The sequence below is a fragment of the Scylla paramamosain genome, chromosome 7 (assembly GCF_035594125.1).
Source record: "Scylla paramamosain isolate STU-SP2022 chromosome 7, ASM3559412v1, whole genome shotgun sequence".
NCBI classification, from domain to species: domain Eukaryota; kingdom Metazoa; phylum Arthropoda; class Malacostraca; order Decapoda; family Portunidae; genus Scylla; species Scylla paramamosain.
Window position 1 is genome coordinate 10332501 of NC_087157.1, and position 7500 is coordinate 10340000.

The following is a 7500-nucleotide window of genomic DNA, read 5'->3' on the forward strand; positions in this document are numbered from 1 at the left end:
CTGCCCGTCTGTTTCAGGCCACCTCAGCAAAATTTCTTGGGCTTAGTCACACCTGTCTTCTTTTTAAACTGCTCTTAGGTTACTATTTTGTCTCTATAATTGTTTTTTTTTTTTTTCTCTCTCTCTCTCTGGTGCATGAGGATGACGAACGTGTTTCTTGTCTTTCAGCCCTCTTACTTGCTATGCTTGTTCTCATTGTTGACATTCAGAGAGTACTGTAAAAAAAAAATAGATGAAATGAAACAAAATATAGAAAACACCTTCGCTTGGGCACAGAAAAAGAGAGGATAAAGGGACGTCAGGTCAGCTTTGTCATTCCTTTCTTTCCTTGGCTACAAAAATATTAAACACTGGGGTACAAAAATAGGCATCCATAAAAAGCTGTAGATGATTATGGAAAAAAATATATATATATGTAGTAGTGAAAAGGGATTTAAAGACGATACTGGAAGGTGTTGGTGTTTTCAAAAAGTGTATTTATGATTCTATAGGAGTACTTTTATAGCAGGGATGAGGAAGAAGTAAAAATATCCATGACAACCCTACTAATCATCACCGTGGCTTAGGATAACACTCCTTAAGGAAGAACAAAGCCTTTCATCCGCCTTTATTCTCATCATCCACGACTGTCTTCTGTTTCTTTGCTACAACTCTCCCTTTGTAAACTTTCAATCACCGCGATCCTTCTCTTATTCTTCCATTCCCTGCAATTCTCTTCTTTCTGTCCTTCGTGACTTTCCTCTTATTTCTACTTTCTGTGACTTTCCTTTTATTTATATTTTCCGTTAACTCCCCTCTTCTCATTCCCCTTATTTGTATACCGCGTGATTCTTGTCTTATTCATATTACTACAACTTTCCTCTTCTCCTCCCCCAAACAACCTTCTCCCTTCTCTTCGTAACTCTCCTCTCATGTCGACTCCCCACGACTTTCCTCTTCTTCCCCTTACTCTCCTCTCACTCCTCCACGCCTTGACTTCCCACACAGTCCTATCCATCACTCACGCAGTCCCAGCAGCACAGCACACCAGCGTCACACACACACACACACACACACACACACACACACACACACACACACACACACACACACACACACACACACACACACACACACACACACACACACACACACAGTAGAGGAGGCAGTAGACACCTGCCGAAACGATAATTACTCCCAGTGAGGTCTAAAGCACTGTTCAGGGGGTGCTGTGAACTTATCATTAAACCCAGCTGTGACCTCACTGAACGTTTCCCTTTGTGTCTCACAACACAAGGGGGTAGTCACAGCCTGCCCTCTAAAGACAACTCTCTTCCTCCACACAAAACTACAAGCACCTAATAACACACACACCCTTCACTCCAAAAATTTTAAAATCATGGCGACTCCTACACCAGCCTCGGAGTCCCCATCTGGGGAGGGGACCATAAATGTCCCCAGGTCGGACTGCCTTTCCGTCGACGACCCTAAGTGTCTTGACACCCCCCTCAACTTTTTCTTCATTAACTTCTGCAACATTCGCGGTCTAAGATCTAATTTTCAATCTGTAGAACACCACCTCTCCTCTTCTAAACCTCATCTTCTTTTCCTCACTGAAACTCAGGTGTCTGAGGCAACTGACAGTAGCCCCTTTTCTGTTCCCTCCTACTTTCTCTATCCTCATTTTCGATCCAAAGCTGGATGCTGCGTTTATGTGCGCAATGACTTAACCTGCTCTCGTGCCCACGCTCTTGAATCTCCCGAGTTTTCCACCATCTGGCTACGACTACAGAGTCATTCTCATACTAAATTTATCTGTGCTGTATACCTCTCTCCTAACTCCTCTGACTATAAGAAATTCTTTGACTACTTAACTTCCAAAGTGGAGCACATTCTGACCCTCTTCCCTTTTGCAGAGATCTCCATTCTTGGAGACTTCAATGTTCACCACCAGCTTTGGCTTTCCTCTCCCTTCACTGACCATCCTGGTGAACTAGCCTACAACTTTGCTATCCTCCATGACCTAGAGCAATTGGTGCAACACCCTACTCGTATTCCTGACCGTCTTGGAGATACGCCCAACATTCTTGACCTTTTCCTGACCTCTAATCCTTCTGCTTATGCTGTCACCCTTTCTTCTCCGTTGGGCTCCTCCGATCACAATCTCATATCTTTATCTTGTCCTATCACTCCAATCCCTCCTCAGGATCCCCCTAAGCGAAGGTGCCTCTGGCGTTTTGCCTCTGCTAGTTGGGGGGACCTGAGGCGGTATTTTGCTGATTTTCCTTGGAATGACTACTGCTTCCGTGTCAGAGACCCGTCTTTGTGTGCTGAGCGCATAACAGAGGTGATAGTGTCTGGCATGGAGGCGTACATTCCTCACTCTTTTTCTCGTCCTAAACCTTCTAAACCTTGGTTTAACACAGCTTGTTCTCGTGCTATACATGATAGAGAGGTGGCCCACAAAAGGTACTTAAGCCTTCCTTCACCAGAATCTCATGCACTTTATATTTCTGCCCGGAACCATGCCAAGTCTGTTCTCCAACTAGCCAAAAACTCCTTCATTAACAGAAAATGTCAAAACCTTTCAAGATCTAACTCCCCTCGTGATTTCTGGCATCTAGCCAAAAATATCTCCAATAACTTTGCTTCTTCTTCTTTCCCTCCTCTACTTCAACCAGATGGCACCACTGCTATCACATCTATTTCTAAAGCTGAACTCTTTGCTCAAACCTTTGCTAAAAACTCTACCTTGGACGATTCTGGGCTTGTTCCTCCCTCTCCTCCACCCTCTGACTACTTCATGCCTCGTATTAAAATTCTTCGTAATGATGTTTTCCATGCCCTCGCTGGCCTAAACCCTCAGAAGGCTTATGGACCTGATGGGGTCCCTCCTATTGTTCTCCGAAACTGTGCCTCCGTGCTTGCACCTTGCCTAGTCAAACTCTTTCAGCTCTGTCTGTCAACATCTACCTTTCCTTCTTGCTGGAAGTTTGCCTACATTCAACCTGTTCCTAAAAAGGGTGACCGCTCTAATCCCTCAAACTACCGTCCTATTGCTTTAATTTCCTGCTTATCTAAAGTTTTTGAATCTATCCTCAACAGGAAGATTCTTAAACATCTATCACTTCACAACCTTCTATCTGATCGCCAGTATGGGTTCCGTCAAGGCCGCTCGACTGGTGATCTTCTGGCTTTCCTTACTGAGTCTTGGTCATCCTCTTTTAGAGACTTTGGTGAAACTTTTGCTGTTGCCTTGGACATATCAAAAGCCTTTGATAGAGTCTGGCACAAAGCTTTGATTTCCAAACTACCCTCCTACGGTTTCTATCCTTCTCTCTGTAACTTCATCTCAAGTTTCCTTTCTGACCGTTCTATTGCTGCTGTGGTAGACGGTCACTGTTCTTCTCCTAAATCTATTAACAGTGGTGTTCCTCAGGGTTCTGTCCTGTCACCCACTCTCTTCTTATTATTCATTAATGATCTTCTAAAACAAACTTCTTGTCCTATCCACTCCTATGCTGATGATACCACCCTGCACTTTTCCACGTCTTTTCATAGACGTCCAACCCTTCAGGAGGTAAACATATCACGCAGGGAAGCCACAGAACGCCTGACTTCTGATCTTTTTAAAATTTCTGATTGGGGCAGAGCAAACTTGGTATTGTTCAATGCCTCAAAAACTCAATTCCTCCATCTATCAACTCGACACAATCTTCCAGACAACTATCCCCTCTTCTTCAATGACACTCAACTATCCCCCTCTTCTACACTGAACATCCTCGGTCTGTCCTTTACTTATAATCTGAACTGGAAACTTCACATCTCATCTCTAGCTAAAACAGCTTCCATGAAGTTAGGTGTTCTGAGACGTCTCCGCCAGTTTTTCTCACCCCCGCAGCTGCTAACTCTGTACAAGGGCCTTATCCGTCCATGTATGGAGTATGCTTCACATGTCTGGGGGGGTTCCACTCATACTGCTGTTCTAGACAGGGTGGAATCAAAAGCTTTTCGTCTCATCAACTCCTCTCCTCTAACTGACTGTCTTCAGCCTCTCTCTCACCGCCGCAATGTTGCATCTCTAGCTGTCTTCTACCGCTATTTTCATGCTAACTGCTCTTCTGATCTTGCTAACTGCATGCCTCCCCTCCTTCCGCGGCCTCGCTGCACAAGACTTTCTTCTTTCTCTCACTCCTATTCTGTCCACCTCTCTAACGCAAGAGTTAACCAGTATTCTCAATCATTCATCCCTTTCTCTGGTAAACTCTGGAACTCCTTGCCTGCTTCTGTATTTCCACCTTCCTATGACTTGAATTCCTTCAAGAGGGAGGTTTCAAGACACTTATCCACCAATTTTTGACCACTGCTTTGACCCTTTTAGGGACTGGCATTTCAGTGGGCATTTTTTTTATTAGATTTTTGTTGCCCTTGGCCAGTATCCTTCCTACATAAAAAAAAAAAAAAAAAAAAAAAAAAAAAAAACACACACACACACACACACACACACACACACACACACACACACACACACACACACACACACACACACACACACACACACACACACACACACACACACACACACACACACACACACACACACACACACACACACACACACACACACACACACACACACACACACACACACACACACACACACACACACACACACACACACACACACACACACACACACACACACACACACACACACACACACACACACACACACACACACACACACACACACACACACACACACACACACACACACACACACACACACACACACACACACACACACACACACACACACACACACACACACACACACACACACACACACACACACACACACACACACACACACACACACACACACACACACACACACACACACACACACACACACACACACACACACACACACACACACACACACACACACACACACACACACACACACACACACACACACACACACACACACACACACACACACACACACACACACACACACACACACACACACACACACACACACACACACACACACACACACACACACACACACACACACACACACACACACACACACACACACACACACACACACACACACACACACACACACACACACACACACACACACACACACACACACACACACACACACACACACACACACACACACACACACACACACACACACACACACACACACACACACACACACACACACACACACACACACACACACACACACACACACACACACACACACACACACACACACACACACACACACACACACACACACACACACACACACACACACACACACACACACACACACACACACACACACACACACACACACACACACACACACACACACACACACACACACACACACACACACACACACACACACACACACACACACACACACACACACACACACACACACACACACACACACACACACACACACACACACACACACACACACACACACACACACACACACACACACACACACACACACACACACACACACACACACACACACACACACACACACACACACACACACACACACACACACACACACACACACACACACACACACACACACACACACACACACACACACACACACACACACACACACACACACACACACACACACACACACACACACACACACACACACACACACACACACACACACACACACACACACACACACACACACACACACACACACACACACACACACACACACACACACACACACACACACACACACACACACACACACACACACACACACACACACACACACACACACACACACACACACACACACACACACACACACACACACACACACACACACACACACACACACACACACACACACACACACACACACACACACACACACACACACACACACACACACACACACACACACACACACACACACACACACACACACACACACACACACACACACACACACACACACACACACACACACACACACACACACACACACACACACACACACACACACACACACACACACACACACACACACACACACACACACACACACACACACACACACACACACACACACACACACACACACACACACACACACACACACACACACACACACACACACACACACACACACACACACACACACACACACACACACACACACACACACACACACACACACACACACACACACACACACACACACACACACACACACACACACACACACACACACACACACACACACACACACACACACACACACACACACACACACACACACACACACACACACACACACACACACACACACACACACACACACACACACACACACACACACACACACACACACACACACACACACACACACACACACACACACACACACACACACACACACACACACACACACACACACACACACACACACACACACACACACACACACACACACACACACACACACACACACACACACACACACACACACACACACACACACACACACACACACACACACACACACACACACACACACACACACATATAAAGTGAAATTTGTGGATGACGTCACTGTGTTCTCGGTAAATACAACAGCGGACCTGCAAGCAAACCGACTCCAGCAACTTATCACCACCATCAATGAACAGTGCCAACAACTCAAATTAATACCCAACCCAAATGAATGTCAACTGATAAATATCAACCTCTTGCGGCAGGGTGTGGCATTTCCAGATGTGCATCTCGACGCCAACCCCATCCCCTGCGTCGACATAACCAAAGTAGTCGGACTAGTCATGAACTCCAACTTGACCTGGCAGGACCACGTCGACCACATCGTCAAGAAGGCTTCCAAGCTATTCTTCATGCTATTCAAAGCGAGATCGTTTGGAGCAACACAGCAACAACTAGTGCAGCTATACTGCCAGCGCATACGACCCGTGCTGGAGTACGCGTGCCCGGTGTGGCATTCCGGCCTTACAACCGCACAATGAACCACCCTGGAACGTGTGCAGAAGCGGGGTGTGTCGTATCATCCTCGGAGGCAGCTACAACAGCTACACAGCCACGCTTACCACGTTCGGCCTGCCTTCCCTGGAGGACAGGAGAGGTCAGCTTACCCTCAGTTTTGGGGAGATAATGAAAGAAAATGACCACTTGCAGCTTCTCCCCCAGCGAACACCATCACGGTATCAGACCAGGCACAGTGCCAGGTTACCGCCTGTCAGGTGCCGCACAGAAAGGTACAGGAACTCCACCATCCCCTATGTGACTCGCCTGGCCAACAAGTAGACATAACTGGCACAAAAATACATGGACACTATATTCTTTCTTTAAAGTGTTTTATCCTGGTAAACTTTTTACTTTAAGTTGATTTTAATAGTTTAAATATTTTTACCTAGTATATATGTATTGTTTTTAACTTTTATTTCCATGTAA

The 7500-nt window shown here is 46.1% G+C and overlaps 1 protein-coding gene and 1 long non-coding RNA gene across 2 annotated transcripts in view; one reads left to right on the plus strand and one right to left on the minus strand.

The window, feature by feature from the left end:
- Positions 1-7500, plus strand: part of LOC135102051 (uncharacterized) — an 89244-nt gene that overhangs the window by 70636 nt on the left and 11108 nt on the right. The window lies entirely within an intron of this gene.
- Positions 1-7500, minus strand: part of LOC135102052 (uncharacterized) — a 9831-nt gene that overhangs the window by 387 nt on the left and 1944 nt on the right. Inside the window, exon 2 of the long non-coding RNA XR_010269509.1 lies at positions 1-215. This exon is cut by the window's left edge and continues 387 nt beyond it. This is a non-coding gene — a long non-coding RNA (uncharacterized LOC135102052). The remainder of the gene's footprint in view (positions 216-7500) is intronic.